We start from the raw sequence: 22793 nt of genomic DNA on the forward strand, positions 1-22793 counted from the left end.
AGAGAGAGAGGGGACAGCACTCTGCTCTGTGCCATGTGGACTGTACCCTTTTAATTCTGCTTCCAGCAGATGGTGGAGCAGCAGCTTCTCAGGAGCCACAAAGACTGTCTTGTAGAAGAAGCTGCTCATCACTAGTAATGCTAGACAAGATACCTTCAGGGAAAATAATCTCCCAGACATTGCTAATGTCACAATTGAAGAAGCAATCTGGCTATTTCTGACTCAGCCAGAACAATCCATTAAGCATCCATTAAAGCATCAGTAGGAAAATATGTTTCCCCCCCCCTTTAAATAAAAGAATCCATAAATACATTGCCCAAGGACAGGACTAAAATGAGTTTTGCTTGTTATTAGATATTACTTTGATTAAAATAATGTCGCATCTATAGAAAGAGTAAATACGATGCACGGTATACCTTTGACTTCAAAAGCACTCAGTTTGAACTCATGCAACATTATCTATAGTCATGTGAATGAGGAAGCCCCAGATATTAGTGCTAAATGATGCCAGGGAAATGCCATAGACTACTGCAGGCATGTGAGTTTACCATAGGCATCTAATTGGCCTTGGAGGTACTGTATATAGGATGCTGGACTAGACAGGTCTTAGAAACCTAGCAAGTCTAGGTTAGATAGATAGGGCTCTTCTCAGGCAGTGACAGCAGGGCAGCGCCATGCAGCCAGTGGAGGACTGGTCCCACTAGGGCAAATGGGAAACTGCCCACCAACTTCTATGTGTTCTCAGCCAGGCCCCACCTGCCTACCTGCATACAACCAGTCCAGGACATGACACTGCCTGCCAGATTCTTCATCCTTAGTTTCAGCGTAGAACTCAGCAGAGAGGAAGATGAGGTCAAAACTAGAATTAGTTAGCTTTGCATAGAAGTAGGCTCTGGTCCTACCTACTGTTGGTCTCTGCCTCCCACCTACCAGTCCCAATGGGCATCAGCAACAACTGCATGGAGCCACCTCCCAACAGTGGCATTACTGCCACTTACTGGGACAGGACGGCTGCAAGATTGGGGTAGTGCAGGTGCACTGGCACAGCCAATCCTGCACTCCCACTAGTGCACCCAAGCAACAATGACCTCACCACCTACACCATCCCCCAAAGTGGCAGGGGGACGAATGCCAAGAGGCCAATGCCACAGACCCATCCCACCTTGGCAACTGCCCTGTGGATCTTCTTATTCCCTTCACTTTGTATTAAAGTTTTCTCATGGCAGGAGTGATGACATCATTCGGCAAAGCGTCACGGTAATTGCTCTGACACTCCTTGCTCCGGCAAGGGAATGAGGTGATAATTGGGCTTTCAGTTTTTGCTATTGATTGTGACAAAGTATCAGTGGAAGTCAGAGCAAGTCAGAAATCATCAAGAAAAGGGTGGCTATTTCTTTCCCTGAATGTGTTTCTTACATCATGCTCACAGCTGAAAAGGTAACACTTCTTTGCAAAGATCATTTGCATTTCTAATTAAGAGCTAAAGGTTTCACATCCGCTGAAGATCTTTTATTGAACTTCAGTATGTTTTACGCATTGAACCTAGGCAGTTTGAAGCAACCACCACTGAGTTCAATGCCACTTTCCCTCAGGAAAGTGTGCATAGGATCGCAGCCATGCCACATGTCTGATCAGAGATGTGAACCCAGACAAAGTCCAACATGCTGGATGTGGTGCTGTGTCCCTTGCCGACATTTTGGACTTGCACCTTGGAAATATGGCTATGGACTTCCTTGGGATGTGGCTATGGGGGCTGCCATGATGAGCTCCTGGACTTCAGAATTCCTAACTACACCACTGACTAGAACTTTGCTCTTTCGGTTCTTTCATCTCCACCCAGAATTCTGCTGTCAAGGTAATTCACTACCTCCTGCCTCCCTCAGACTTGGGCTCTGTACACACCATCAATTTAATGCTCATTATTTCCCCCCAAAGAATCTTGGGAACTATGGTTTGATAAGGATGCTGGGAGTTGTAGCTCTCTGAGGGATAAGTTCCCAAGATCCTTTGAGGGACATAATATGCTTCAAATGTATGGTGTGTATGTAGCTTAATGCTTCTCCAGGTATGGCTGAGAGAGACTCAGCCTGAAATCTTGGAGACTGGCTTCCGGTCAGGGCAGACAATATTGAGTAAGGTAGGCTAATGGTCTGACGCAATATAAAGCAGCTTCCTATGTTCCTATATTCTTGGCAGATCTAGTAAGCCACAGAGTGAGCAGCACAAGAGTGTAAGCTGACCCACTACCATGAGATCTGAAGACACCCCTGATCCTGTTTGGGATTGCCACAAATCTCTGCTGCCTTTGACCCAAACTGGTACTTAGGAGTCACAAATGAAAGTGCAGTTGTTAACTATGGAGGACATTCTGTCACATTAACGTTATCATGACCTATCATTCAAAGTTAACGTAGAGTATGACTTTGATCAGGATTCCTGCTTGCATTCTCCTAGGCCCCTAACGTTGGAACTTGCACACAATGCAGTTTCTTTAGTTCAGCTTGTCCTGCTGACTGATCCATAAAGTTTGCATGAGTCAACCTTTTCTCTTGCTGCGTTATTACCACCAGCCAGGACTGAGGGAGGTATGGGAGCTATTCTGGAAGCCAGAGAAGCACTAACAGCTGGGGGGAGGGATCCATCTGGGATTCAAACATAAGGCAGGCATGCAAGCCTGCTGCTTTCAAATGCTCCTTGTTGACATTCCCGCTAATATATGCACCACTAATGAAAGGTAGATTCTTCTCAAAGGCAAGCAAAGCACTTTGTTTTGAAATGCTTTCATCAAATGCATTCTAAATTTCTGCTAATATTCATTTAAAAGAAATACTTAAAAGCAAGAGATTGTTGGAATTGGAAAGGCCAGTCACCTCCTGAGCACTGAATATGTCTAACCTCATTTTATGTTCTAAACATCTGGGCAGTTACCTGGGAATAAATGAAATATTTCTGAGATATTATGAATATGTCAAATGTACCACATTCAAGATGTACATGTCTTGGAGGAGAAAGTCACACACAAAAAAGAATAAGTAGGGATCATGCTAAAACTGACCAATTATGCAGAGTGAACTCTGAAAAAATGTGGAGAATCTAAGGGCTTGTGCACACCAGAGCAGAATGTGATTTTGCACCTGCCTGTCTCCCAGTTAATTAAGGGGTGGTCACAGGCTGTCTATCCCAGTGTTGTCTTCAATGTTTCCCCCTTTAAATGTGGTGTTTATCAATGCCTGGAAAGGCTGAATTTTTTTGGAGGGGGCCCTCACATTTAATGTATGAGACGACACTCTAATGGGATCCACATTTTGTACTGGTGTGAACTATGAACGCAATGACAAACCTAGACAGCATCTTAAAAAGCAGAGACATCACCTTGCCAACACCAACAAAGGTCCGTATAGTTAAAGCTATGGTTTTCCCAGTAGTGATATATGGAAGTGAGAGCTGGACCATAAAGAAGGCTGATCGCCAAAAAATTGATGCTTTTGAATTATGGTGCTGGAGGAGACTCTTGAGAGTCCCGTGGACTGCAAGAAGATCAAACCTATCCATTCTGAAGGAAATCAACCCTAAGTGCTCACTGGAAGGACACATCGTGAAGCCAAGGCTCCAATACTTTGGCCACCTCATGAGAAGAGAAGACTCCCTGGAAAAGACCCTGATGTTGGGAAAGATGGAGGGCACAAGGAGAAGGGGACGACAGAGGACAAGATGGTTGGATAGTGTTTGCGAAGCTACCAGCATGAGTTTGACCAAATTGCGGAAGGCAGTGGAAGACGTGCCTGGCGTGCTCTGGTCCATGGGGTCACGAAGAGTCGGACATGACTAAACGACTAAACAACTAAACAACAACGAACTGTGAACTGTGGAAAGCTTAACTAAGTGAACCACAGTAAGATTGCCTTGCCTACTTTTGGATGCCATGGCACAAATAAATACTGAGGAGGAAATCAGGAGAACAGTATATGAAAATCAGAATCTTCAATGCATATTTATGTGCATGATTTTATAGTGCTGTACAAATTTATTGCTTATGTGAATTATATTGTTACATGTCCCGGGTTCATATATTTATTTGCCTGCCCTTCACCATAATGTCCACAAGGTGAGTGACAATAATTTTAGGAGGAGGGGGGTTAGAAATCAAAATAATCAGATATTAAAATAAAATAAAAAACATTCTAGTGCTCAGACTGAGTATTAGCATTTGCTAAGACATCATGATATACTCAAACACGGGGGTGATATATATCCCACCAAAATCAATGGTAGAATCCATAAATGAAAACTTGCAAGACACTTGAGGGGTTAAACTTTTACCACTGTGACTAAGGTAAGTGGAAATGTTCTCATTTCCCGGGCTGAATTCTTGCAGTAAGAAGAATAAAGTGTTACACAGTCATTGCCTTAGGCTAGCCTAAGCCAGTTTAAAACCTTAACAAAAATCTTCAAAATGTAATAAAATGGTAGTGGTATCCAGCTATCGAACTTTAAATATAACTTTTTTTTATTAAAAAAAATCTATTTTTTAATTTTAATAGGTCTCATAGTGAGAAATTGGTTCAGAAAGCCAGCATTGATCTGTAGTTTAAAAGTTCATAACTGCTACAAAATTAATACATGCATTGTATAGGTGGATGTAAGCTCTAGGACATAACAACGCTATGGGGTTTTGTGGAGTGGAAATTATAGTTTAATATCTCAGCTCTGGGAAGAAAACATAAGCTCCTATTTCCAACTAACTTCCTTAGCATTTGTAGTGTGGTGCTTGCTATGGCAGAATGACTGCTTAGGAAAATTAAAGGACGATCTGCTCAAGCAGCCATTTTGCAGATTTTTAATGTCAGATGTACCCAAACCGAAAACAATTGCAACACAGCTATGTGAAAGAACAAACATCAGTTTATTAAAAAAAAATGTATGATTCATGCAAACTTTTCACCATTTGCATTCTCTCTGTGTTCCCAAAGGATGATTCCCCAAAGCAAGGATACTTTTTTAAAAATGGATTCCCTGAAAAATAATTCTGATTTATAAAGTGGCATTCAGTCACCTTTTTAAAAGCATTGTAAAGTGTATACAAGCCATCAGGGAAATGAGAATAGGGATGTTAAGCCTTTGTAAGGAAAGCTATGAATTATTGCTGGCATAATAACTACTATGCGTGCCTGTGAAAGTCAATAAATTTTATATTAAAATCTGCATAATATGTCTAAGAATTGAAAGTGTAAATGGGCAGGGGAGGGGAGACAACTTTCACAGATTTTCTTTTTACAAAGGTGGAGCCGCAAATTATTATTATTTTGCATTGGATAAATCATCACTATCTGTTTATTTGTATGCCACTTTCCCCATCTCCCGCCTAGGGTAGTGCAGACATTCTCATTCAGGCTCTCGCTGAGAGGGGCCTTTTGCCCACCATTGTCATTGTCATCCCACATGGCAGCCAGCAAATAACCCACAATCTGCAACTTCACTGAGACATCCCAGACAGGTCACATGGCTTTAGGGGTTCGAAGTCCCCAAAGAAAGTAACATCTCTGAGAGACTGGACCTGAGTTTAGCTACAATACAATAAACTGCCATGCCTTTATTATTACAGCAGTACCTCTAGTTACGAACTTAATTCGTTCCAGAGGTCCATTCTTAACCTGAAACTGTTCTTAACTAGAGGTGTGCTTTCGCTAATGGGGCCTCTTGCTGCCTCTGCACTGCCGGCACATGATTTCTGTTCTCATCCTGGGGCAAAGTTCCCAATTTGAGGTAATTCTTCCAGGTTAGCGGAGTTTGTAACCTGAAGCGTTTGTAACCTGAGGCAATCGTAACTCGAGGTACCACTGCATTATTATTTATTAAATTTGTTAGCCACTTTCTCTTGCCCAAGGCAACCCAACGCAGCTTACAACCATTCAGTCTAGGTTATTCATAGTCGCTCCCCACAAAAAAATGAGAATTTGCATCTTCCAAAATGAGGATGCTTATTTGCATGTATGTGTGCAAACTCAGAAATAATTGAGATAATTTAAATACAGTGGTACCTCGGGTTAAGTACTTAATTCATTCCAGAGGTCCGTTCTTAACCTGAAACTGTTCGTAACCTGAAGTACCACTTTAGCTAATGGGGCCTCCCCCTGCTGCCGCGCCACCGGAGCACGATTTCTGTTCTCATCCTGTAGCAAAGTTCTTAACCCTAGGTACTATTTCTGGGTTAGCAGAGTCTGTAACCTGAAGTGTATGTAACCCGAGGTACCACTGTAGAGATATAATACATCTCACCATAGTGGGGAAGTGGCCAGGTGCTGCTGTTGAAAGGCAACTTCAAGGCTTCTGCACTCTCTTTTTTGGTTCTTCATCTTTAAACCAGGCTTGGACTGTGCAGCACTCCAATAGAGGACACTGTAAAGTAAGTCACATGACCCCTCTAAAAGCAAGCATTTCTAAAGCATATATTTAAATCATATTTTATTACTTTGTACATGGGCTTACCCAGTGGTTTTTCCATCCAGGCATTACCCAGACAAAGACCCGCTTCACTTCAGCAGGGCTGCCACTTCATATCTTCAGACCCGTATCTCAAACAGCTGTGGTACAAGGTACTTACAAGCAATGTTCCAGGGCCTATTTGGGTCATGGTCAACTTGTTATACAAACAGAATTATGCTTTCCCTACAAAGGCGTTTCTATTCTTAACAAATGCTTCAAAAACTTCTGCTAATATAGAAAGTGGAAGTCACATTATGAATGAAAACACAAAGGTGAAAGCATACAACACCGGTTCTGGTAAACTGCACTGCCTGCTGGTTAGTTTCCAGACGCCATTCAAAAAGCCTTTTTTACCCATTAAAGCCAAATGTGGCTTGGGAGCCCAATACCTAAGAGACTGACTCATCCTATAGAAACCTGTTGGGACACTGGGTTTGTCATCTGAGGCTCTTCTCTGTGTCTCACCTCTTAAAGAAGCACAAAGAGTGGCAACCAAAGAATGGACCTTCTCTGTTAAAAGCCTCCTGTCTTTGGAACTCTCTCCCAGGGAAGCATGCCTGGCACCAACCTTACTATCATTTCAACACTAAGTTTAAAACATTTTTATTCTCCTGGGCATCTGGGCATGATTTTGTTACCGTTACTCTTGATACAATGCATCACTTAATACGCTTTTATTACATTTCATTGTATTATACACATTGTAAATTGCTATGAGCCTTTTTTATATATAAAGTGATAGGCAAGTCTAATAAATCATCTCAAATCATTCACAGAATCAGATGTAGGTTCAAAACATCCCTCTGCATCGGAGGGAATGGAAAAGCCCCTTTATATGGTGGCTCCATTTGCTCAGAGTGCATGTACACTAGGCTTTGGGCCAGGGACGTTGTGTGGAATTATGGCCCACTGAACCATGGAATATATTTTCTACTCTATGCTGCTGAGGATCATAGCTTACACTCGTTTCCAGAGCCAGCATAAGAGTAACCCTCTGATCTAGCCTTCCTATTCATATGTGCCTAAAAATAATTAGTAATAGATAGGGATATAATTTAAAATCTGCCTTAAGGGATACTGCTTTTGACATATATTCTTGAGATACATTTTCAGAAATAATATTCTAACCACCAGGGATCATCATATAAAACCTTTAATGTGATTAAAGTGGGCCAGCATCCATAGTCATTTAGAGCTGGTGGAGAAGAGATTATATTATTGTGGTTTTTTAAAAAAATGGGGAAAGAGGAATCTAAGACAATGCTAAGAACAGGTTTTTTTATTTATTTTAAAAAGCTGCAGAGTGCTGCTAGATCAGAAAGCTACGCAAAGGATGCTTAACGTTCTAAGAATATGGGAGTTAAATTATAGGAAATGCAAAGGAAGCTACAGCAAAAGGTACACCACTCAGTTTGAAAAGGATGTGGACCTATCTGTCAGCAAGGAGATTGCTGCAGCATAGAGTGCTGTCCCACCTCAAGTTGCAGCAGAGATTTTATTACTATATTCTCCCATAAACTATTTTATATGCATGGTAACACACTGCAAGGCACGCATTCATCAGCCAGCAAGCTCTCACGTTGAATACAGACACTCTTGTAAAGGGGCATTGCAAACTTGAAATAAGATTAGTTTATAAGCATTTTCAAGGTCTATGCCTTTCCATGCTGATTTGGCTAGTATTATACGGTAAATCACATTTCCCTACCTTTTCTCCGCTGGACGGTATGAAAGGTGGGGGGAAATCAATTGGTAATAAAACTAAATTTGCTGTGACTAGGCCAAAGTAAACAAGGGGGCAGGAGGCACAGAGGAGAGGAATGGATTTAAAGCAGAAGCCTATAAAAATGCTGGTTTTTGAAAAGGACCCCCCCAAAAAAAAACACGCTACACCATTTTCAGCCAGTAGCAAGCCAGGACTCTCTTTAGACCAGCTTTCTTCAATTAAATTGCATCATCAAACTACACAATGCCACAATAAAGAAGCATTTAGACAACAGGAATATGGGATTCTCTGGAAATTGCATGATTTTACATGTGGCTCCCACAAAACCACTAAGGAATTAAAGTTTATAGCCTTGGGATTAAACAAAAGTAAAAGTAAAAACAGAAAACAAAAACAAACCACAGATCTGGTGCTTGGTAGCACCACCAAGAACAATGACTCTATACATAGCTCCTGATGATCCCAGCAAAAATCTCCTATAAGGAGCTGCCAATGGACTGCAAGAAAAGCCTCCATTGGCATCAACAGGAACTTCCTGAGGTTAATGTCACATCACGTTTGGTCCTTAGAATGCTAAGTGTTCAAAGTGTCTGTGTGTCACTACCTTTGGAGTGTCACTACCTTTGGGACTGGACAAACTAGAGAAAGTGACACCACCGACAAAACAAGAACAATTACTTGGTGCAGTTGGAGGAATAGCAAAATAACGACACCATGTCTCTGCAACTATTAAGTTGGAATATTCACGGATTTAATTCCCCCGAGAAAAGGAAAAAAGTTTTCCATTTATTGAAAAAGGAACAATTGGACTTGATTTGTTTACAGGAAACACATGTGATAAGGCTACATAGGAAAGTATTGATTAATAAAAGATTGGGCCAAGAGTTTATTTCATCGGACAAGGTTAAAAAGAGAGGAGTAGTAATTTATGCAAAAGAGAGCCTATCACCGAAATTTATTTTTAAAGATGACCAAGATTTGTGGCAATTGAGATCCAAACACAAGGAGAAAAATTTTTGATAGTAGGAGTATATGCACCAAATGAGGGGAAATCTGAATTTTTTAAGAAGTTGCATGAGACATTGTTGGACTATATGGATTACAACAATATCATGATGGGAGACATGAATGGAGTGGTATCTACAAACATGGACAAGTCGCAGAGACAGGTGGTTACCAAAGATGGCAGACTACCAAAAACTTTTTTTGAGATGACTGACAATATGGACTTGATTGACATTTGGAGAATAAAGAATCCCTTGGGTAGAGAGGGAACCTTCTTCTCTGAAGCCAAAATGACATGGACAAGAATTGACCAAATCTGGATAACTAGAGGACTGGCACCTAAGACTCGAAAAGTGGAAATTTGCCCTAAAACTTGTTCCGACCATAATGCTGTGAAAATGGAGATGAAATTTACACCAACCGGTTCCTTCAGATGGAGGATGAATGACGCCTTGTTTAGAGATCAAGAGGTTACCAAGAAGGCCCAAAAAACCTTGAGAGACTATTTTGAGATAAATATGAACACCACCATTGAAAAAAGAGTAATCTGGGACACAAGTAAAGCAGTTATGAGGGGGTTTTTAATTCAACAGAATGCAATAAAGAAGAGAACTCAAAATGAGAAAAAAGACAAAATTTTGGAAAAAATAAGAGGGTGAGAGGAAACTGAGAGCGAAACCAAAGTCACAAGAGATTCTGAGAGAAATAAAGTTATATCAAGTTCAATATATGAAGATGATGAATCAGGAAATAGAATGGAAAATTAAACAGATGAGACAAAGGACATTTGAATCGGCCAATAAATGTGGAAAATTGCTAGCCCGGCAAATGAAAAAAAGACAAAAACTTAACACTATTACCAATTTGGAAGGAAAGAATATTCAGAATCCAGTGGAAATTAGAAAATGCTTCCAGAGGTACTTTAAACCGTTATATACACAAGGGCCACAGAAAGAGTTTGATATAGACCAATTTTTAAAAACAAATGGACTACAAAAAATCTCTCAAGAAAACAAGTTAATGTTGAACTATAAAATAACAGAACAGGAGGTGGAAGGTGCCATCCAGAATATGCAGTTGGGCAAATCTGCAGGGCCGGATGGTTTAACCTCAAAATACTATAGATCCTTGAAGGATTGGATAATTCAACCACTAAAGGAGGTTTGTAATGAAATTTTGGAGGGGGAAAAAGCGCCAGAGTCATGGAAGGAAGCCTATATTACACTTACACCGAAAAATGAGTCTGAAAAGACACAACTTAAGAACTACCGCCCCATATACCTGCTTAATGTGGATTACAAATTTTTTGCAGATATTTTGGCTAAAAGGTTAAAAAAAGTATTAGTGGAGGAGATACATAAAGACCAAGCTGGCTTTCTCCTGGGTAGACACTTGTCTGATAACACGAGGAATATAATCAATATTTTGGAGAAGTTGCAAGTGAACATTAATACTAAAGCAGTCTTAATCTTTGTAGATGCGGAGAAAGCCTTTGATAATATTTCTTGGAGTTTCATGAAGAAAAATCTTCAGGGGATGGGGGTTGGTCAAGGGTTTGAAAATGGTATAAGTGCAATTTATTCAGAACAAAAGGCTAAACTAATAGTTAACAACGTGGTAACAGAGGAATTTAAGATAGAGAAAGGAACACGACAAGGCTGCCCAATTTCCCCATTGCTTTTTATTTCAGTCCTGGAGGTTCTGCTAAATATGATCAGAAGGGACCGTCTGATTAAAGGTATACAGGTAGGAGCTAAACGGTACAAATTGAAAGCCTTTGCAGATGACTTAGTACTGACGTTACAGGAGCCAGAATCTAGTACTAAAAGAGTATTAGAACTGATTCAAGAATTTGGTCATGTGGCAGGATTTAAGTTGAACAAGTTAAAAACTAAAGTTATTGAGAAAAACTTAACACCGATTGAGAAAGAGAGGTTTCAGAAGGAGACAGGTTTAACATTGGTTAAGAAAGTAAAATAACTGGGGGTTAATATGACTGCTAAGAACTTAAACTTATTTAAAGACAATTATGAGAAATGTTGGTTAGAAGTGAAAAAGGATCTAGAGATATGGTCAAACTTGAAGCTTTCCTTGTTAGGCCGAATTGCTGTGATAAAAATGATTGTATTGCCAAGAATGTTATTTTTGTTTCAATCATTGCAAATTTTGGACAAAATGGACTGTTTCAAGAAGTGGCAGAGAGACATTTCTAGATTTGTCTGGCAGGGCAAGAAGCCCAGAATAAAATTTAAAATATTAACTGATGCAAAGGAAAGAGGTGGATTTGCCCTGCCAGACCTTAAACTTTATTATGAATCAGCAGCATTTTGCTGGTTGAAAGAATGGCTGCTTCTTGAGAACACAGACATCTTGGATTTAGAAGGTTTTAATAACGTTTTTGGGTGGCATGCATATTTGTGGTATGACAAGGTTAAAGCACATAAAGCATTTAAAAACCATATTGTCAGAAGAGCATTGTTTAATGTCTGGATAAGATATAAGGACTTACTTGAAAATAAAATCCCAAGGTGGTTGTCACCGATGGAAGCGAAGGCTCAGAAAAAGCTCAATATGGAGGCCAAATGGCCGAAATATTGGGAAATATTGGAACAAGAAGGAGACAAACTGAAATTGCAGAGTTTTGAGAAATTAAAAGATAAAGTGCGAGACTGGCTTCACTATTATCAAATAAGGGAGGCTTATAATTTGGACAAAAAAATAGGCTTCCAGGTGGAAAAATCAAAATTGGAAACAGAACTGTTAGATCCCAAAACAAAGATACTTTCAAGAATGTATAACTTGCTGTTGAAATGGAATACCCAGGATGAAACGGTTAAATCGGCTATGATTAAATGGGCACAAGATGTTGGACATAACATTATGTTTGCTGACTGGGAACAGTTGTGGACCACAGGTATGAAATTTACGGCATGTAATGCCCTAAGAGAGAATATTATGAAAATGATATACAGGTGGTACATGACACCAGTCAAGCTTGCAAAGATCTATCATTTGCCCAATAATAAATGTTGGAAATGTAAAGAAAATGAAGGTACATTCTTTCACCTTTGGTGGACGTGCCCAAAGATTAAGGCTTTCTGGGAGATGATCTATAATGAAATGAAAAAGGTATTTAAATATACCTTCCTGAAGAAACCAGAGGCCTTCCTCCTGGGCATAGTCGGCCAATTGGTGCCAAAGAAGGATAGAACTTTATTTATGTATGCTACAACAGCAGCAAGAATACTTATTGCAAAGTATTGGAAGACACAAGATTTACCCACCCTGGAAGAGTGGCAGATGAAGGTGATGGACTATATGGAACTGGCGGAAATGACTGGCAGAATCCGAGACCAGGGAGAAGAGTCGGTGGAAGAAGATTGGAAGAAATTTAAAGACTATTTGCAGAAACATTGTAAAATTAATGAATGTTAAAATGATGTTGGATTGAAATTAAGCGGCCTTAGTAACAAGGTCAATAAGAATATGTAAAAATGGATTGATAATGGATGAAAATATATAGTTATAATATGTTGAGATATAGAGTTAAGATAAATGAAAGAGGGTAAGGATTTGCTGAACTAACCATGTGAATGGGAATACAAAAAAGGGAGGTGTGAGGAGGTCAGGGAAATAAGCAAACGAAATTTAAGACATGAAAAAATTGATTTGTTTTTAATTTTTTCTATATATTTTTTCTGTATTTTGTATCTCTTTTCTTCTATGTATTTTTGTATTTTTTGTATTTTTCTCTTTTTCTTTCTCTTGTTTTCTTTTTATTCTGCAATTTTCTTTTGTTTGTAAAACTTCAATAAATATCTTTAAGAAAAACAAAAACAAAGTTTCTTTTGGCTCCTCATGAGGCCTGCACTATACATACACCAGAATGAGGTGAAACAGTCCCGAGACAGTGCAAAAGACTGACAGTGTCGCTTCAGACTATGGATGGGCAATCATATTTTTGAAAGTCCCCACCTATGTCAAAAATTGTCTGCAAATAAAAAACGAGCACAGCAGGCAATGAGCTCATCTAGAAATTCGCTCCCCAGTGTGCCACCTTTTAGTATGTAGAAGAATCATGTTTGGAATAGGACTGTGGGCCACCTGTGGAACCCACACCTCCCACATGGGGCCACCTGTGGCCCTACCTCCTATATTAGTGTTAGGTATGCACACCACTGAGCCTAGGGCTTGCCGATCGGAAGGTCAGTGGTTCAAATCCCTTTGACGGGGTGAGCTCCCGTTGCTCGGTCCCAGCTCCTACCAACCTAGCAGTTCAAAAGCACATCAGAGTGCAAGTACATAAATAGGTACCGCTCTGGCGGGAAGATAAATGGCTTTTCCGTGCGCTGCTCTGGTTTCGCCAGAAGTGGCTTAGTCATGCTGGCCACATAACCTGGAAAAACTGTCTGTGGACAAATGTCGTCTCCCTCGGCCAGTAAAGCAAGATGAGTGCCACAACCCCAGAGTCATTTGCAACTGGACTTAACTGTCAGGGGTCCTTTACCTTTTATGCACACCTGCAAGGGAAAGACTACTAATTCACCCTCCATATTACAACATTCGATACCCATGGAAAGTCTACATGTCAAGGAGTTCCCTTGAAGATGCCCATGCATAACACCTGTACTTTGGGAGTAGGCACATGGCCCTGCAGCCTTGTTCTGTGTATGGGTCTCCTTCACACATTGCATGTGCAGGGCTCACGCTGCATTCAAAGGCAGAATCCCTTGTAATGCAGTCCCACTCTAACAGCATAGCAAACTACGATTTAGCAGAATAAGCTTATGCAGAATAAAAGCCTGAGATTGGTGATACTCTGACAGCAACTGTGAGTGGAAAGGTGCCCCAGCACATTTCTCAGTCGCACTAAAGACTGGAAAGATAGAGCAGAAAAAAGTGGGGCTGTAAAGAAACTATAGGCATGACAGATCAGATTATGATCCATGTAATGTAAGATTTTGCAATTACTGTAAAGTTGGGCAGCCTTTTCATTAGGAATGTAAGTAAGCTGCCTTACTCTAAAACCAGACCATTGGGCCATTTATCCCAGTATTTTTAATACAGTGGCTTTCCAGGGTTTCAGACAGTTCCTTGCCCTAGCACCTTCGAACTGCTGAACTATCAGCAAAAATTACAGTTGCTGTGTACCTGGGCAGAGGAGAAGAGAGTCGACTTGCGCAAAAGTTTCCATGAAAATGTTCTGCAGAAAGGGAGTTGGAATCTTACACATGAAGAGATTTTATGGAATGAAGAGCAGTGGTTGTCCTGTTTGCTGTGGCCTTCACCCTAGTTCAAAGTTGTGTAATTGCATTTTTGGAAGGTGGGGTGATCCGGCAAGTGCAAGAAGGCTTTCCATCTGTCAGCAAGAAAGTGGCTTGTCCTCACGAATCTTTGCTTTCCATAGTCAACAATGTGACCCAGCCGTACACACAGTTCTCTGGATCACAGACTGATTTTAATGAGATGATTCCGGGTAATTGGTTTGTGGGACTCTGGGCCAAGAAGGCAAAGCGAAATTCTACTTCCATAGATGCAGAAGCAGAATCCACTTACTGACCTGTCAGTCTTCAGAAATGTCAGTACTCTGCATGCTGATATACCATCAGATAAAGCTGGCACTGCTATATGATCTTTCCATTTTTAAAAGACACTCACAAATAATGAGCAGGAGATGTCCAACCATAAATATCACAGGCAACTTTTAAAATGAAATTATTGATTAAACAACATCCATCTTCATGTTCATTTCCATTAACTGTCAGCATGGGGCTCCTGAAACATAACTTCTTGTTTCCTTAATATGATTTGGGAAAGAAAAAAATTAACACATTCACTCTCTCAAAACAATTTAATTTTGTACTCTGTATAGCTTGTAGCAAACAGCTATTAGGCGTTCTTGAGATAATGAATCACAATATGATACATGTCTGTTTACCAGGACGTTGTCAGCCCTGCCTCCTTAACATTCCTTATCATCATTCAGTTGAAAAATCCCAGCACACCAGTTTCTTAGCACTGAATGGTTAAGTGGATTCCACACTCTTTTCTGCTGCATATTCATTTCATAAATGTCACTGCACCCACTGAAGTTTCTGAGATGAAAAAAAGAGGGAGAAATGAATGGAGATGAATTGTTTAATGGGTTACTTCAACTGTCCACAATTTATAACTTCTTGTGATCCTTGCTGTGAAAAAGACTGAAATACCTGCTTGAACAGTAGTAGCTTCAGTTTCTAGTACCATGGTCAGCTCCAGCTACATTCACATAAATGAAGGAAAACAGACTTAATTTTTAATTCATCATGAGGATTACATTTGGTAAAAAAAAACACACCTGACTTTTCACTGCATATCCCACCTTTCTACAGAATATTCAAGATGGTGTACATTAACTTTAATTGTGAACTGCCCTAGAATCCATTTTTTGTGGACAATATTTGAAGGTTTTAAATAAGTATATAAACATATAAAAGAAACAACACAAAATACAACTGCACAATAACAATTGCACTCATCTAATAAAACAGATGAAAAACAGCTATAAAGGCAATTGTGCTGTAACATCAACTTAACAGCAATAAACTGGAAAAGCTGGCTGAAATTTACCTAAACCTGTTATATCCTTCCTAGGAAGCTCATCAGCTCTATCCAACCCTGCACCCCGTCACTCCTGTGAATGAATTCACTGGCTGTACTAATCAATCTTATCTTCACCCAGCAGAAAAAGATTATTCAGTAATGATCCATTTTGAATATTCTGCATTACTGAGAAAAACAACTGCTTGTTTTGTGATGCATTTCTTGTTTGCTTCTATATTTAAACTCTCAAGGGCTTTTAACTCTCACCTGATGGTGTTCTTTGGAGCCAGTCTACATCTGACACTAAACTCTGATTATTGCTGTTTTCTTTCACATTGAAGGTCATTCAGCATTAGGATGATGCATACAGCTCCTCTGGATTCAGGATTCAGACTCTGGTACCTCCTGATCCCCAAACCAGAGTTAGCCTAGAGAGGTAGTCAAAGTGGTGGTCCACAGACCAGTCAGTACCTGTCCACAAGCCACTGGCTTCCAGTCCCCAGTGACTCCACTTCCAGTCCCCAGTGACTCCACTACATTTGACTTTTGGGACCAAATATGGTACTGGTTCCTGGAACACTGGGGGGGGGTGCAAGTCCACCTCATCAGAGAGCTTGAGAAAAACTGGCCTAGGGAATCAAAGTGCTACTTATTCTTTTCTTTCCAAGGAACTGAGCATCTGGATGTTAGAGCAGGTTAGATAATCTAAAGAAGTAGGGAGAGTGGAAGCATAAGCAACCTGAGTTTTTTCTCACCACACTTTCAGGTCTTATCTAAAGAGGAAGATGTATTCACTGAACACAAATATAGACACACCTTCTTGGATATGACTTGAAAGTGCAGGGAAAGGCTGCTTCTCATACTTCCTTTCCCATTACTCTTCTGGAATTTCTATAGTAATGCTTTACTATACCTCGCTGCATTTTGGGTTTATGGACCACAAAAAAGCCATGTGTACAAAGCAGCAATAAAAGGATAAGAACTACTGACTGAGTGAATAATCTCATAGGTTGGATCCAGATGGAAGACATGGTTAGAGCAGAGCGTTAAGTTACTCCCTCTAGTTGAGCATACTTAAGTTTGCATCCAACCCTATAAATTCAACAATCTGAACATAAGATGAACCTGTTGGATCAGGCCAATGGCCCATCTAGTCCAATATCCTGTTCTCAGAGTGGCCAATCAGATACCTATGGCAAGGAAGATCAAGGCACAAGAGCACTTCCCTGCCATGCTGCAACCGTGATTTCCAGCAACTAGTATTCAGAAGCATTACTGCCTCTGACCATGGAGGCAGAGCATAGCCATAATCATTTATAGCCTTAGATAGGTATAAATGAGACCATTTGTATCTCTTGGTCTCTTGGCCTAATAAATACAGGATAGTGAAATTTCCTTCTGATGGGTGACAATTAATTGTGATGGGTTTGAAAATGTTTGTCTGCCAATTAGCTCAGGCATCACAGACTTGCACGGATAAACAATAGCAATATTTGTTTAGCCGAATATATTGATTGCCTTATCTGGCAACAAAAGGAAGAGTGTTAATGATGTCAGCAGAGGACAGAAGAGAAAGAGCTTGGTTTCAAATGGAATTTGTATTGAAGAAAGTAAGATTTCAGGATGACATATTAAACTTAATTTAAACTGCAACGAAATCCCAGGATGAGGAATCTGGCAAGGCAATTTGTTCTGCAAAACCTTTTCATCATCGGGGGAAATGGGTCGGTTTTATTAGGCTTCTCCCAGATTCCCACCAACGTTGTATACAGTTGGGCAGAAGAAAAAAGGAGATCTATTGACTCTCAATTAACGCACTTAGAATCAACATAGCATAAATTATTATCATCACCACCACCACCACAATGTATGTATCCACACCAATGGTAGCCAGCATAGTGCCATCCACATGTTATCAGATTCCAGCTTCCATCAGCCCCAACCAGCATGGCCAATAGTCAGGAATGATGGGAGTTGGAGTCAAAGAACATCTGGAGGGCACCACATTGGTGACCCTTGTTCTATATAATGTATTCCATAGGCATACATTCCTGCCACATTAGAGAAAGAGGGTGAGGAGATTAGCATAAATATATATATTATCCTCATAAGCACCAGACTGCCAAGCACTCTCAGTTCAATTCACTTTCAACTGAGAAATTCATCTGATCAATCCCTGACAGCTGTTGTTCATGTCTCAGCTCAGAGAGAGAGAGCAGGAGAGAGACAGAGAAATAATGGCACTCTTATTAATGCGCATATCATCTTGCCTATGGGAATATCAATATGCATAAAGTTTCAAAGTGATACTTGAGCTGTTTGCCACTTACCTCCTGTGGCTGACATTAGTGCTACAAGAAAATATCATCCCTAGAAAAGAGGCTAGTGATCTGAAGAAGGTAACAGAGACCCAACGGGCCCACTTTGAGAGTAGGCTTTCGGTGCTGCCATGGATCTTCCTGAAGGAGGATTCTTGCACTTGCTTTTGACATTGTCATGTAAGGTAATTGTCTTAGAAGTATGCTGGTGTGAAAACTGACATGGATTCAGTTATTTCCTATTATCAGTGGCAGGGAACTGATCACTTGGCCCTTTTTGCACAGCATGGAAACCACAATGATCAGCTGGTGGGTCTTCAGTGCACAGAGCCTCACAAGCCACAATGATCAGCTGGTGATCACTGAAGCTTCTGTGCACTGCTATCCCTTGCTATCAGCTGCCCACTGGCCGGGTCCAGTTCTCCAACACACAGACACACACACATACTTTGGGTGCAATGTTTCAGAAAAGTGGCATACAATCATACCTTGGGTTGAATATGCTTCATGTTGAGCACATTCAAGTTGCGCTCTGCGGCAACCCAGAAGTAACAGAGCTTGTTACTTCCGGGTTTCACCGCTCGCGCATGCGCAAATGCTCAAAATGACATCACAAGCATGTGCAGAAGCGGCGAAAAGCAATGCGCACATGCGCAGACGTGCCGTCACTAGTTACGTTTGCTTCTGGATGTGAACGGGGCTCCGGAATGGATCCCGCTCGTATCCAGAGGTACCACTGTACAAAGAAGCAAATGATGATGATGGGGTGATAGGAAGTAATGGAGGCATAACTGATGTGTCCAGAAATTGCTATGCACATGTCATTATAAACCAGATCCTTGTCTCCTAGCTTGCTATTAGGATAAACACTGTTTCTTTTCTCCTGCTGTTACTCATCATGGAACATGAAGCAGAGAAAGTGGTCCTGGCTTAGGTGAATTTGTCATCACAGAGAGAAATGTCGTAGCCTCATTGATATGGGACAGATAAATTAGGAGAGCTTCTGTTCTAAGGCTATTGATTTCAATGTACAAATTTATTTTTTATTTATTTAAAATACCAACATTAAGAGACCCTCCCAATTCCATGCATGGAAGCCAAATGGAGTGACAGTTAAATCTTAAACACTGGCAGCCAAACAACATACCCCACCACATATGAGAGCAGCAAGTTAACCTATCTGAAGCTTTCTCTAAAATTCACCTTTTAGGCAACACTTCTATTTCCTTTTTATGCCTGAATTATGCTTTACGGAATTTTAGAGATTGGTTTTTCTGATACCGTCCAAGAGAAACTTCTGGTATTTAAGAGCCACTCATTTGATACATAAAGGCAATTCTGGTATTGCTAGGGGGGGATGCCTTATAGAAAATAGCAAAGAAAATAAATGTTTCTCAAAATAACTATGCTTTTGTAACATATTCATTTACTTGATTTTGCATTATTTGGGGAAACTTGAAAGGAATACCAACAATTCAAGTTAGGAAATTCTCCCACATGTAATCTTGTTTAAGTCAAGAAAATATTCAAAGTCATGAAAATATGCTCAAGCCAAAATTATGCCTTAAAATTCAGAGGACTCTATATTTGATCAACGTGTGGCTCCAAGTAATTAAGGAAGATGTGGAAACAATCAATAAGCATGGACATCTATGATGGGTTGCCAACTTATGGGAAACTGATTCACCTAAACCTGAAGTTTGCTGTCTGGAAAGCATCCAGAAGCTTTTTCACACCCTGGGGGTGGGGGTAAACATTATAGCCTAGTAAGTCCTGAAGGTGTTGGTACAGTGGTATACTGGAAAGTTGGCACTTCTTACTGGGGGATACAGTGGGCCATGCAGGTCCCACAGGCGGAGGAAAAGGCATGTGGGGGGAGCGCACCACCCCCGCCAGCGCGATCCTGGCGGGTGCTATCGCGGCTGCCCCCCCCCTTGCTGGGCGCCACGCCCCTATGGGGAGCATGCCACGCCCCCAGAATGCACACCACGCCCCTACGGGTGGTGACCAAGCCCCCGGGACGTGCGTCAGCCCCGCCCCCACCTGCTCTGTGCCCCCTGGTGCCGGAGCATGAAGCTCCGCCACTGGCAGGTCTCCAGGCTTATTTGCCAAGATACTCTCCTTCACAGTTTGAGTGTCTCTCAAAAAGTTCCCAAGCACAGTTTCAAAGAGCAGCCACAGAGATGTTTTGAAAATTGAACAAAAATTAAACTCATGTTTCTCCCTAGTGTCATTTATAAAGGCAAGATTAAACTCTGCTTTAAGATGCAAACGCTATACAATGGTTTATCTGCCACCTAGTGGTTTAGTTGTAAAGATAAGCATTTTTTTCCTCCTGTTTCATAGTCTTCCAGACAATAATGTCTCTTGTATGAGAAATATTATTATCAGACATTTATTAGATATATAAAACATATATATATAAAACCTGCGGCGCTCCAGATGCTGTACGACTCAGGGATCGCGGAAGTAGGAGTCTAGCATCTGCAAGGCCACCAGTAACCAATTCTATTTAAAAATAAACTTTACTGAATATGGTCTGATTCAAGTAAATAAATGTGTTACTAATACAATTTATTCCTTACTGAAGATGCTCAAAGTCATGGCATCGGCAACAAGGGTTTTCACAATATTGGCCAACATCCATATCAGCCAAGTATCCATATATTGTCCAAGAGAGGATAATGGATGTCTTAATCCATTTTAGTAACTTCTCTGTAAAACGGGAACAACCACATTTATTACATTCTTTTTTGGGCACTGCCTGGCAAAAACATTGCGAAGTGTTCAGCACATACTCAACCTGATACATCACTCTCTTTAACAGAGAACTTAAGATGGCAAATGCTGACAGAAATGAAGCCAAAACAAGTCTCTAAGAAACAAGAACATGGTATTAGGATGCCAAATGGTCTGCGTAAGTGCAAGGGTGTTTAAGAAAAGCTGTAAATGCCCAGCTTGTGCTTCTATCAGCTTACATATCCTAGAGAAAAGCACTGCTGCTTGGCTGGAACTCTGAAAGGGGCTCTCTTATCAGGAGGTGACGTGGATATACTGTAACATTTTGTTGCAGGCCTCACTTGTAGATGTTTAACCATCATTCCTCTTGGGACTTGTTCCTCCTGTTTGCCAAATGGCACAAAATGCCAACAGATCCCAGTCACAAAAACAACGCTGGAAAGATACACAAATGTAAAACTGCAAAATCTGTTCAAAATCTGTGCAGAAGCAACACTCATTGCCACTTGCCTTTTGCTTTCAAAGTAATGGAACTGGGTTGTTGAGGTAAACGTTTAGTAAACTCCATGAAGTTGCCTCTATTCTCCGCATGAATCATGACTTCTGCTATTTCCAGGAAAACTGCATAACAGCTAAGCGCTATTATTACATCTTTTTTCCTGCACAGCAAGTTGTCAATTATACAGTGATGTGACACCACAGCTTAAGCATTATCTGATGATTCAGTGCTATGCACGCCTTTTAGTTCTAATTACGGTTACTGAAACTGTGCTTGCTAAGAACTTCCCCAAACCTTTTACATTGGAGTTAGGCATACAATGATTCTGGACATTCAGAATCTGAAAGCTGGTTCACTTCAAAGGTACCTCTTTTCAAATCTGAAAAGAGCCAAGCTGTCGAGAATTTAAAAGAGAACAAGGATATAATGGGCCTGCAAAGTCTATTATTGTGATGCACTGCCCTTCAATAAAGATTTGACGCTGCAGCCCGGACCTGGTTGTGGTCATGAACCATGCTGTGTCCTTAAGCAGACACCTGTCAACCCTTATGTGGCTCAGCTCTGTAGATGCTCCCAACTTTCAGATATATCATTGAAATCCAATTATATCCCAAGACTACTGATGATCCAGGCCATGTTGAACGGAAATACATCTTAAAAAATACTTAAGTGATGATGGGGTACCTGTGGCCCTACAGACCACAACTCCAGCGTTTTCTGGCCATTGGTCATACTATCTAGAAGGCTGCAGTTTCCCTAACCTTGAGTTAAATGTTGTTTCACGCATTCCATGGTGGCAAACACCGTCAAATGTTTGACAATATATATGGGGAATATTGCATTCAATATCCCTGGTTATAACGTTAGTGCTTCTGCCCTGTTTTCTAATGCTCCTTTCACATTGCAGTACCTGTTGCATTATGGAACTGTGGCTTTTGAATCACTATACCGGCATGTCCTACTAAATTTCATTCACACCAGTGGATGTGATGTGACACAACAACGAACGCCATTGGGCAATATTGCTTTCCCTGACCCTTTCTGCACATGCATGCTTCTGTTCAGCCATGATTCAGCCGCAACAATTGCAGGAAGCAAATTTATGCTGGTATACTGTCCCCAAATTTCATCACTTCACCCCCACAATTTTCTGGGTTAATAGGGTTGTAAATTGATTTTTTTCTGGAACAAATGAATACAGAAGCAAGTGGTAAACTTCTACTATATTCCACTGGATTTCTAAAAGTGGCTTTTATATTGTGTGAAAGCTCAAATATAATGCGGAAATTAATAGTTAGAGAAATGTGAAGGAAAGGAAATAAACTATGGTGCAAAGATAGTCAAAGAGCTGCAGTGAGGTCTGCATCCCTAATGACAAAGATATTTACATGCTACAACGTGTACAATCTGTGTGGACAAATTCACATGTAACATTTAATGA

The 22793-nt window shown here is 40.6% G+C and overlaps 1 long non-coding RNA gene across 1 annotated transcript in view; it reads right to left on the reverse strand.

Annotated features, from left to right (window-relative positions):
• The window catches only part of LOC310770528, a 163262-nt gene that overhangs the window by 76136 nt on the left and 64333 nt on the right, over positions 1 to 22793 (reverse strand). The window contains exons 6-8 of the long non-coding RNA XR_014552230.1: positions 15424 to 15472; positions 14366 to 15309; positions 6277 to 6396 (exon numbers count right to left, since the gene is read on the reverse strand). This is a non-coding gene — a long non-coding RNA (uncharacterized lncRNA). The remainder of the gene's footprint in view (positions 1 to 6276; positions 6397 to 14365; positions 15310 to 15423; positions 15473 to 22793) is intronic.

Source organism: Podarcis filfolensis, assembly GCF_964270895.1.
Source record: "Podarcis filfolensis genome assembly, chromosome: 9".
Classification (NCBI taxonomy): Eukaryota; Metazoa; Chordata; class Lepidosauria; order Squamata; family Lacertidae; genus Podarcis; species Podarcis filfolensis.